The following is an 11,701-nucleotide window of genomic DNA, read 5'->3' on the forward strand; positions in this document are numbered from 1 at the left end:
GGCACCCCAAGCCCCAACCCCTGTACTAGTTTATAACCATGTCCCTTCAATCCCTTGCTGCCTATTGCCGCTATGACAATGTTTCGCTATATTTTCCTTTCCATTACGTAGAGGGTAGCAGGATGGAAAGAATATGAACTTTGGAAAAAATATAAGCTTGGATTCATATCCTAGCTCTGCAGTTTGGGTGAGTGATCTGTTTTCCTAGTTGTAAAATAGAGATAATAATATCTCTGTGGTTAGTTAGATTATAGTTAAGCAAATATTCACTCTCCTCCCTACCTTTCCCACACTGGAGAAGTAAATTTTCCCAACCTGTTGATGTTGGGCTTGGCCCTATAACTTGCTTTGGCCTCATGGTGGGTGAGGTGTCCTTCCCTGCCTGCACTTGGATCTTGGGCCTAGTTGTGTGATTTGCTTTGACCAAGACTTAAAGAAAAGGCTTAAAGTGTCTTGCTGGAGTTGTGCTTGTCTTCTTGTGCTTCCAATTTTTCGAAGAGAATAATATGTCTAGGTAGCTACTGTGTCTAAGGAGGATGGAGAGAGGTGGAGCAGACCTGGATCCAACCTGCAGCTGAGTCCAGCCTAAATCAGCCAAGCCATTGCTAACCTGCTGATTTATGAGTGAGAAATAAAAATGCTTATTGTTGGATGTCACTGAGTTTTAGGGTGGTTTATTATACAGAATTATTGAATATAACTGATGGGTACAATGCCCTGTTCCTTCAGGTTACTCAGTATTAGCTATCCTGCAAGAAGAATACCTAATCCTAAGTAAAGCATTCTGTCTGCTTCCAATTTATCTCAAGGAAAGACTAATTTTTGTTCTACAGCTACAGATAAACTTGTATGATTTGGACCCTTTCCCTCAAATGCTCCTACTATTGAAGATGAGAAAATAGCTACATCTGGTATTTCTGTGATTACCAAGAATATCAAGTTCCATGAAATTTGGCTTACCAAATCCTAAAAGCCTTATCAAAATATTTTCTTTAAAGCTTCTTCTCTCTCCAGATTAATTCCTTATTAGCAAATGATGACTCTACTCTCTGTCTTCTGGTGAGGTGCTCCCAGGAGCTAGATGGCTGCAGCTCTTTCTGATATAAACCATTCCAAAATTATTCAGAAAGGGCATTCCTGGAATATATAATTATAGAATATGGTGAAGATAACTTAAAAACAAGGTTTAGGAGCAGATATCTAAAATTGTTGTCATTTGCCTGCAATGATGCAGTGAGAACTGTAAAGGTTATAGTCTTCCTGTCTGGACAATCCCCTCAATGATTTTTTTCCCCCAGCTACTGCCATTTCCTCCTCCCAGCCTCTAGAGCCGGGAGCACAAGTTGTGCAATTACTACCTTTGTAATACTCATATACAGCCCCATTAACACTTTTTATGGATGTGCTATACCCAGCAGATTTCTCTTTTCATGTTTATATTCTTGTCAGCTGAGGCTTCCATAAAAAACATCAGAGACTGGGTGGCTTAAACAACAGACGTTTTTTTCTTACAGTTCTGGAGGCTGGAAGTCCAAGATCAAGGTGTCAACAGAGTTCGTTCTGGTGAAGCATCTCTTCCTGGCTTGCAGATGGGTGCCTTCTCGCTGTCCTCACAAAGCCCTTCCTCTGTAAGGGTGTGGAGAGAGATTGCTCTTTGGTATCTCTCCTTATCAGGACACTAATTCTATTAGATCAGAGCCCCACCCCTATGGCCTCATTTTAACTTAATTACCCCCCTAAAGGTCCCATCACGAAATATAGTCACATTTGGAGTTAGGGGTTTAACACAGAAAGTTTAGGGGACACAATTCAGTCTATAGCAATACCCAAGCACAGGAAATAGTTAAGAAAAAAAAGAGAGGACACAGAAGTCAGGGGATGTGGAGTCTTGTGTGGCTTCATGTGTAGAGACCACATCTGGCTCAGTGTGAGGAATTGTACAAAGACACAGGAAAGGGAAAGGGGTGGTCACTGCAGCACCTGCCAGACTAGCTATGATTTAAAATCTGACTTGGAAGAAAACCATCAGGCATGTCAGTAAGGCTGCCTCTAACCTGTCAAAATTATATGTTTACAGCTCTCCAAAGAGGCTGTGAATTAGACCAGGCAAATGCTGAATGATGGTTCAGCTAGTAACCATTATGGTAGCCATCTGCTTTGTTAGCCATGGCATTTGGCTAATAAAACATGGGAAACCAAGCAGGAAGGAGCCTTCAGGATGGAGGCAAGAATGGAAAATTCCCTTGATTTCCTAATGTTTGGCTTTGTGATTTTTATTTACTCTTGCCTCAAATATTAACGTACATGTCTCAGTCTCAGAGAGGGCTTTTTTAGTCTCCTGGCACTGGTCAAGTCCTCCTGTAGCACTGCATTCTTACAACTAGTTTTCACTTACATTGATGGTAGTGAGATGATTGCTCATGATGTTAGCTGTTCAACATTCAACATCCAACTCATCTTCATAAATGTAAGCCCCACAAGGGCAGGTCTATGTGTGTCTCATTCACCATTGTATCCTTAGTGCTTGCATAATATTGTCCTAGAGGGGGTGTTCAGAAATATGTGTTGAATGAATGAACAAATGAAGGAATGAGGAGGAGTAGCCTATTTCCTTCCTGAACATATGCTTGTGAGTTAATGGATAGAATAGGTTGTTAAACCCCACTCTCTGAAAATCCTTTCTCCACCTTCCTCCATACCAGCTTTCCATTTCCAGAAACCTTCAATTGTTATGAGGTCTGGATGTTTGCCTGGTCTCCTCCTTCAAGGGAGGGCCAATCTTTCCCTGAATATTGATGCTTGCTCTTAGAAATCACTTGCCCTAAATATACTAAAGGCTTTGGTAGAATGGAAAGAGTATAGGCAGTTGAGCTGGAAGAGATCTCCATTGGAATTTTATTTTTGTCACTTGGTGTGTATGAACTTGGACTATTTAAGCAATCTGTTTTCTTAACTGAACATGAGTTTGCTGTGAGGATAAATGCAATAGCATAAGGAATAGTGCTTTGAGAGCAGTGAAATCCTTGTAGAAATGTTTGTTATTTTAAGTGGAAGTGGTAAAAGTACCTCCTTTGATTGACTAGAACAGGCTTGGGAAGCTCTCATATCAACACCATTATATACTCTTTTTTTTTTTTTCTCATTAAACTTTTTAAATGGGTCTCAAAATGTTGTGACAAAGTTTTGGCTAAGTTGTTTCCATTAAAAAGTACTGATTTTAAAATCTAATAACTTAAAACTGTCACTCACAAAAAAGAAAGTCAAAGTGGTCCAAAAAACATTCTCCTTTCCTTCTGAATGTTTTACGATGCATTGTTATCTTTAACCAGTCTTTTACTACTAAACTTAAGTGTCCAATTGAAACAAACAGTTCTGAGACCATTCTTCCACTACTGATTAAGACTGGGGTGGCAGGTACTTGGGTTAATATTCATTTAGCCTTCTAAGCTTTCTAGGCAGACTTGGCGACCTTGCCAGCTCCAGCAGCCTTCTTGTCCACTGCTTTTATGACACCCACGACAACTGCCTGTCTCATATCACAAACAGCAAAGCGACACAGAGGTGGATAGTCTGAGAAGCTCTTAACACACACGGGCTTGGCAGAAACCATATCAACGATGGCAACATCACCAGACTTCAAGAATTTGGGGCTCATCTTCTAGCTTTTTACCAGAATGGCAATCAATCTTTTGCTTCAGCTCAGCAAACTTGCAAGCAATGTGAGCATGTGGCAATCTAGTACAGGGACATAACCAGGGCTGATTTGGCCTGGATGGTTCAGGATAATCATCTGAGCAGTGAAGCCAGCTGCTTCCATTGGTGGGTCTTTTTTGCTGTCACCAGCAACGTTGCCACAACAAAGATCCTTGACAGACACATTCTTGACATTGAAGCCCACATTATCCCCAAGAAGAGCTTCACTCAAAGCTTCGTGGTGCATTTCGACAGATTTTACTTCAGTTGTAATGTTGACTGGAGCAAAGGTGACCACCATACTGGGTTTGAGAACACCAGTCTCCACTTGGCCAATAGAAACAGTACCAATACCACCAATTTTGTAGACATCCTGGAGAAGCAGGGCTTGTCAGCTGGATGAGTTGGTGGCAGAATGCAGTCCATAGCCTCAAGAAGTGTGGTTCCACTGGCATTGCCATTCTTACAGGTGGTTTCCATCATCTCTTGAACCAAAGGCGTGTTAGTACTTGGCTCCAGCATGTTGTCACCATTCCAATCAGAAACTGGCACAAATGCTACTGTGTCGGGGTTGCAGCTAATTTTCTTTTCTTTTTTTTTTTTTTCAATTTATTTATTTATTATACTTTAAGTTGTAGGGTACATATTGCATAGCGATGCAGGTTTGTTACACATATGTATACTTGTGCCATGTTGGTCTGCTGCACCCATCAAGCTCGTCATTTTACATCAATTTATAACTCCCAATGCAATCCCTCCCCACCCCCCTCCCATGATAGGCCCCGGTGTAACGTGTTTCACTTCCTGATCCATTGATCTCATTGTTCCAGTTCCACCTATGAGTGAGGAGACATGGGGTGGTTTTCTGTTCTTGTGATAGTTGCTCAGAGTGACAGCTGCATCCATGTCCCTACACAAAGGACGCAAACTCATCCTTTTATGGCTGCATAATTATTCCATGAATTGTATATGTGCCCACATTTTCTTAATCAATCTGTCACTGATGGACATCTGGGTTGATTCAAGTCCAGCTATTGTGAATAGTGCTGCAATAAACATCGATGTGCATGTGTCTTTATAGCAGCATAATTTATAATCCTTTGGGTATATCCCCAGTAATGGGATGAAACAGGTCATATGGGTACATCTAGTTCTAGATCCTTGAGATCGCCATACTGTCTTCCATAATGGTTGAACTAGTTTACAATCCACCAACAATTAATAAAAGTGTTCCTATTTCTCCACATCCTCTCCAGCACCTGTTGTTTCCTGACTTTTAATGATCGCCATTTCTAACTGGTGTAGGGTAGTATCTCATTATTGGTTTGATTTGCATTTTCTCATTGGCTGATGATGATGAGCATTTTTTCATATATGTCTGTTGGCTGTATGAATGTCTTCTTTTGAAAATGTCTGTTCATATCCTTTGCCCACTTTTGGTCGGGTTGTTGTTTTTTCTTGTAAATTTGTTTGGCAGGTTCTTTGTAGGTTCTGGATATTAGCCCTTTGTCAGATGGAGTAGATTGCAAATTTTCTCCCCATTCTGTATGTTGCCTGTTCACTCTGATGGTAGTTTCTTTTGCTGTGCAGAAGCTCTTTTAGTTAATTAGATCCCATTTGTCAGATTTTAGCTTTTGCTGCCGTTGCTTTTTTGGTGTTTTAGACATGAAGTCTGCCCATGCCTGTCCTGAATGTTTTAGGTTTTCCTCTAGGATTTTATGGTGTGGATCCTAACATTTAAGTCTCTAATCCATCTTGAATTAATTTTCGTATAAGGGTAAGGAGAGGATCTAGTTTTGCAGCTTTCTACTTGGGCAGCCAATTTCCCAGCACCATTTATTAAATAGAGATCCTTTCCCCATTTCTTGTTTTTTTTCTCAGGTTTATTAAAGATCAGATGGCTTGTAGATAGTAATGGTATTATTTCTGGGGACTCTGTTCTGTTCCATTGGTCTATATCTGTTTTGGTACCAATTACCATGCTGTTTTGGTTACTGTAGCCTTGGCCAGTATAGTTTGAGAGTCAGATGGCGTGATGCCTCCAGCTTTGTTCTTTTGACTTAGGATTGTCTTGGAGATTTTGGGCTCTTTTTGGTTCATATGAACTTTAAAGCAGTTTTTCCAATTCTGTGAAGAAACTCATTGAGTAGCTTGATGGGGATAGCATTGAATCTATAGTTACATGGGCGAGTATGGCCATTTTCCACGATATTGATTCTTCCTGTCCATGAGCATGGTATGTTCTTCCATTTGTTTGTGTCCTCTTTTATTTCTCCTGAGCAGTGGTTTTATGGATTCTCCTTGAAAGAGGTCCTTTACATCCTTATGGATTGGATTCCTAGGTATTTTATTCTCTTTGAAGCAATTGTGAATGGAAGTTCATTCATGATTTGGCTCTGTGTTTGTCTGTTTATTGGTGTATAAGAATGCTTGTGATTTTTGCGTGAATTTTGTATCCTGAGACTTTGCTGAAGTTGCTTATCCCAGCTTAAGAGATTTTAGGCTGAGACAATGGGGTTTCTAAATATACAATCATATCTCATCTGCAAACAGGGACAATTTGACTTCTTCTTTCCTAACGAATACCCTGATTTCTTGCCTCATTGCCCTGTAGATTTCCAACACTATGTTGAATAGGAGTGGTGAGAGAGGGCATCCCTGTCTTGTGTGCCAGTTTTCAAGGGAATTTTTTCCAGTTTTGCCCATTCAGTATGATATTGGCTGTGGGTTTGTCATAAATAGCTCTCTTATTATTTTGGTACGTTCCATCAATGCCGAATTTATTGGGCGTTTTAGCATGAAGGGCTGTTGAATTTTGTCAAAGCCTTTTCTGCAATGAGATAATCATGTGGTTTCTTGTCTTTGGTTCTGTTTATATGCTGGATTATGTTTTATTGATTTAGAATGTTGACCATGCCTGCATCAGGGATGAAGCCCACTTGATCATGGTGGATAAACTTTTGATGTGTTGTTGGAGTCCGGTTTTGCCAGTATTTTATTGAAGTTTTTGCATCGATGTTCATCAGGGATATTGGTCTAAATTCTCTTTTTTGTGTGTCTCTGCCAGGCTTTGGTATCAGGATGATGTTGGCCTCATAAAATGAGTTAAGGGAGGATTCCCTCTTTTTCTATTGGTTGGAATAGTTTCAGAAGGAATGGTACCAACTCCTCCTTATACCTCTGGTGGGAATTCAGCTGTGAATCCATCTGGTCTGGACTTTTTGGTTGGTAGGCTATTAATTATTGCCTCAATTTCAAGAGCCTACTATTGGTCTATTCAGGGATTCAGCCTGGCCACCTGGTTTTAGTCTTGGAAGGTGTAAGTGTCCAGGAAATCATCCATTTCTTCTAGGTTTCCAGTTTATTGCGTAGAGGTGTTTATAGTATTCTCTGATGGTAGTTTGTATTTCTGTGGGGTCGGTGGTGATATGCCTATCATTTTTAATTGTGATTTGATTCTTCTCTCTTTTTCTTATTTATTAGTCTTTGCCCTGAAATTGGTCTGTCAATTTTGTTGATCTTTTCAAAAACCAACTCCTGGATTCATTGTTGATTTTTTGGAGGGTTTTGTCTCTATCTCCTTCAGTTCTGCTCTGATCTGGATTATTTCTTGCCTTCTGCTAGCTTTGGAATGTGTTTGCTCTTGCTTCTCCTAGTTCTTTTAATTGCGATGTTAGAGTGTCAATTTTTGATCTTTCCTGCTGCTTTCTCTTGTGGGCATTTAGTGCTATAATTTCCCTCTACACACTGCTTTAAATGTCCCAGGATTCTGGTATGTTGTGTATCTTTGTTCTCATTGGTTTCAAGAACATCTTTATTTCTGCCTTCATTTCGTTATGTACCCAGTGGTCATTCAGAACTTGGGTTGTTTCGGTTTTATGTAGTTGAGCAGTTTGATTGAGTTTCTTAGTCCTGAGTTCCTAGTTTGATTGCATGGTCTGAGAGACAGTTTGTTATAATTTCTGTTCTTGTACATTTGCTGAGGAGTGCTTTACTGAGTACATGGTGAATTTTGGGTGAAATTACGATGTGGTGCTGAAGAATGTATATTCTGTTGATTTGGGGTGGAGAGTTCTATAGATGTCTATTAGGTCTGCTTGCTGGGGAATGGGTTAATTCCTGGATATCCTTGTTAACTTTCATCTTGAGTCTGTCTAATGTTGACAGTGGAGTGTTGAAGTCTCCATTATTATTGTATAGGGAGTCCCAAGATCTCTTTGTAAGTCTCCCTAAGGACTTTGCTTTATGAATCTAGATTGCTCCTGTAGGTGCATATATATTTAGGATAGTTAGCTCTTCCTGTTGAATTGATCCCTTTACCATTATGTAATGGCCTTCTTTGTCTCTTTTGATCTTTGATGGTTTAAAGTCTGTTTTATCAGAGACTAGAGTTGCAACCCCTGCTTTTTTGTTCTCCATTTGCTTGGTAAATCTTCCTCCATCCCTTTATTTTGAGCCTATGTATGTCTCTGCGTGTGAGATGGGTCCTGAATACATGGGCATTTGGGTCTTGACTCTTTATCAGTTTGCCAGTCTGTGTCTTTTTAATTTAGACATTTAGTCCATTTTACATTTAAGGTTAAGATTGTTATGTGTGAACTTGATCCTGCCATTGCAGTATTAACTGGTTGTTTCATTAGTTGATGCAGTTTCTTCCCTAGCCTCGATGGTCTTTACATTTTGGCATGTTTTTGCAATGGCTGGTACCGGTTGTTTCCTTTCCATGTTGGGTGCTTCCTTCAGGGTCTCTTGTAAGGCCAGGCCTGGTGGTGACAAAATCTCTAAGCATTTGCTTATCTGTAAGGATTTTATTTCTCCTTCACTTATGAAACTTAGTTTGGCTGGATATGAAATTCTGGGTTGAAAATTCTTTTCTTTAAGAATGTTGAATATTGGCCCCACTCTTCTGGCTTGTAGGTTTCTGCGAGAGATCTGCTGTTAGTCTGATGGGCTTCCCTTTGTGGGTAACTTGACCTTTCTCTCTGGCTGCCCTTAGATTTTCCTTCATTTCCACTTTGGTGAATCTGGCAATTATATTGTCTTAGGTTGCTCTTCTCGAGGGAGTATCTTTGTGGCGTTCTCTGTATTTTTCCTGGATTTGAATGTTGGCCTGCCCTACTAGGTTGGGGAAGTTCTCCTGGATGATATCCTGAAAGAGTGTTTTCCAACAACTTGGTTCCATTTCCCCTCACTTTCAGGCACCTAATCAGACGTAGATTTGGTCTTTTTACGCAATCCCAGCATACTTCTTGCAGGCTTTGTTCATTTCTTTTTCTTCTTTTTCTTTTGGTTTCTCTTCTGCATCATTTCATTCATTTGATCCTCAATCGCTGATACTCTTTCTTCCAGTTGATCGAGTCGGTTACTGAAGCTTGTGCATTTGTCATTATTTCTCGTGTCATGGTTTTCATCTCTTTCATTTCGTTTTATGACCTTCTCTGCATTAATTACTCTAGCTGTCAATTCTTCCACTTTTTTCCAAGATTTTTAGTTTCTTTGCGCTGAATTTTTTTGTAATTCCTCCTTTAAAAACAGAAGTGATGGACTGAAGCCTTCTTCTCTCATCTCATCGGGTTGGACGGGCCAGGCAGAAGGTTGGTGGGACAGGAAGAAGATCATCTTTGTGGTTTTTATCTGCCTCTGGGTCTTTGATGATGGTGATGTACTGATGGGGGTTTTGGTGGCTAAGGTGTCCCTTCCTGTTTGATAGTTTCTTTCCTAACAGGTGGGACCCTCAGCTGTAGTCTGTTGGAGATTGCTTTGAGGTCCACTCCAGACCCTGTTTGCCTGGGTATCAGCAGCAGAGGCTGCAGAAGAATATTCTGAACAGCGAGTGTGCCTGTCCCAGTTCTTGCTTTGGAAGCTTCCTCTCAGGGGTGTACTCCACCCTGTGAGGTGTGGGGTGTCAGACTGCCCCTAGTGGGGGATGTCTCCCAGTTAGGAGGCTACTCAGGGGTCAGGGGACCCACTTGAGCCAGGCAGTGTCCCTTCTCAGATCTCAACCTCCCATGTTGGGAGATCCACTGCTCTCTTCAAAGCTGTCAGACAGAGTCGTTTGCGTCTGCAGAGGTTCTGCTGCTTTTTGTGTTTGTTGTTGTTGTTGTTGTTGTTGTAGCTGTGCCCCTGTCCCAGAGGTGGAGTCTACAGAGACAGGCAGGTTTCCTTGAGCTGCTGTGAGCTCCCACCCAGTTGGAGCTTCCAAGCGCTTTGTTCTTAAGCCTCAGCAATGAGGCCCCTCCACCCAGCCTGGCTGCTGCCTTGCCGGTAGATCACAGACTGCTGTGCTAGCAATGAGGGGCTCACCCAGACATGGGACCCTCCCGGCCAGGTGTGGGATATGATCTCCTGGTGTGCCTGTTTGCTTAAAGCACTAATGTGGGGTGGGGAGTTACCCGATTTTCCAGGTGTTGTGTGTCTCAGTTCCCCTGGCTGGGAAGGATTCCCTTGCAGCTTCCCAGGTGGCGTGCACCACCGCTTCGCTCGCTGGGTGGGGCTGCAACAGCTGACCCGACACCGATCATCCGGCACTCCCCAGTGAGATGAACCCAGTACCTCAGTTGAAAATGCAGAAATCACCGGTCTTCCATATTATTAGCTCATGGAGTTGGAACTGGAGCTGTTCCTGTGGTATCTTGCTCCAGCCCCCAATTTTCTTAATGTAGTGCTGACTTCCTTAATAGTTTCCTCCTTATCTCTACTGGCTATAGGGTGGCTCGGTGGAATCCATTTGTTAACACCAACAATTAGTTCTTTCACACACCCAGTCGTAAGCCAAGAAGGGCAGGCTCTCAGGTCTGCCCATTCTTGAGATACCAGCCTCAAACTCCTGCTTCCAGCAGCAACTATTAGGACAGTACAGTCAGCATGAGATGTCCCTGTAATCATATTTTTGATGAAATCTCTGTGTCCTGGGGCATCCATGATAGTCCCATAGTACTTGCTGGTCTCAAATTTCCACAAGGAGATATGAATGGTGACACCACGTTCACGCTCAGCTTTCAGTTTATCCAAGACCTAAGCATACTTGAAGGAGCCCTTTCCCATCTCAGCAGCCTCCTCAAATTTTCAATGGTTCTTTCGTCGATGCCACTGCATTTATAGATCAGATGGCCAGTAGTGGTGGACTTGCTCGAACCTATGTGTCCAATGATGACAATGTTGATATAAGTCTTTGCCTTTCCCATTTCGGCTTTTAGGGGTAGTGTTCATGACACCTATGTTCTGGTGGCAAACCCGTTGCGAAAAAGCCCTATATGCTCTTTTACATGGTTTTATTGTATCAGCTAAAGGGCTGCTGATCTCCAAATCTGATGAAACTGCCTAATTTGGCTCGGTTTTCAATGACAATAGTGAAACATACTGAATAATGTGGAAAATACATCATTGAGGAATCATGCAGATGAATGGAAGTCATTAACTCAATTAAGATATGCCTGCTCTGAGAATATGGTATCACAGCAGTCTATCTGGATGTATTAATGGCAAGATAAATATTTTCTGCATCTGAAATCTACTCATATCTGTTGTTTTTCTAAATATATGATTTTTTTTGATGCTGATCAGAAGATCTGATTCTTCCTTCTACAATAGTGGAATGCCTAATTTAGGAGTTTTGTGCAATGGAACATTCATGAGCTTTGAAGTTACAACTGTGAAGTTTGATCGCTGCTTTTATGACCCATCAGCTGCCTACTCTCCTTGACTCTCAGGTGTCATTGAAGATTACATGAGATACACCAATGCAGAGCTCAGCAAATGATAATTTCTTTCCTTCTCTCCCTCTCCTTTTCTTTCTTTCTTTTCTCTCCTTCCTTCCTTCCTTCCTTCCTTTCTCTCTCTCTCTCTCTCTTTCTTTCTTTCTTTCTTTCTTTCTTTCTTTCTTTCTTTCTTTCTTTCTTTCTTTCTTTCTTTCTTTCTTTCTTTCTTTCTTTCTTCTTTCCTTCCTTCCTTCCTTCCTTCCTTCCTTCCTTCCTTCCTTCCTTCCTTCCTTTTTAGATGGAGTCTTGTT

At 41.4% G+C, this 11,701-nt stretch overlaps 1 pseudogene; it reads right to left on the reverse strand.

Moving 5' to 3' along the window:
- Positions 1-3,430: 3,430 nt before the first annotated feature.
- On the reverse strand, positions 3,431-11,482 carry LOC101010476 (annotated as a pseudogene).
- Positions 11,483-11,701: the final 219 nt, after the last annotated feature.

The sequence above is a fragment of the Papio anubis genome, unplaced genomic scaffold, assembly GCF_008728515.1.
Source record: "Papio anubis isolate 15944 unplaced genomic scaffold, Panubis1.0 scaffold99, whole genome shotgun sequence".
In the NCBI taxonomy this organism is placed as follows: Eukaryota; Metazoa; Chordata; class Mammalia; order Primates; family Cercopithecidae; genus Papio; species Papio anubis.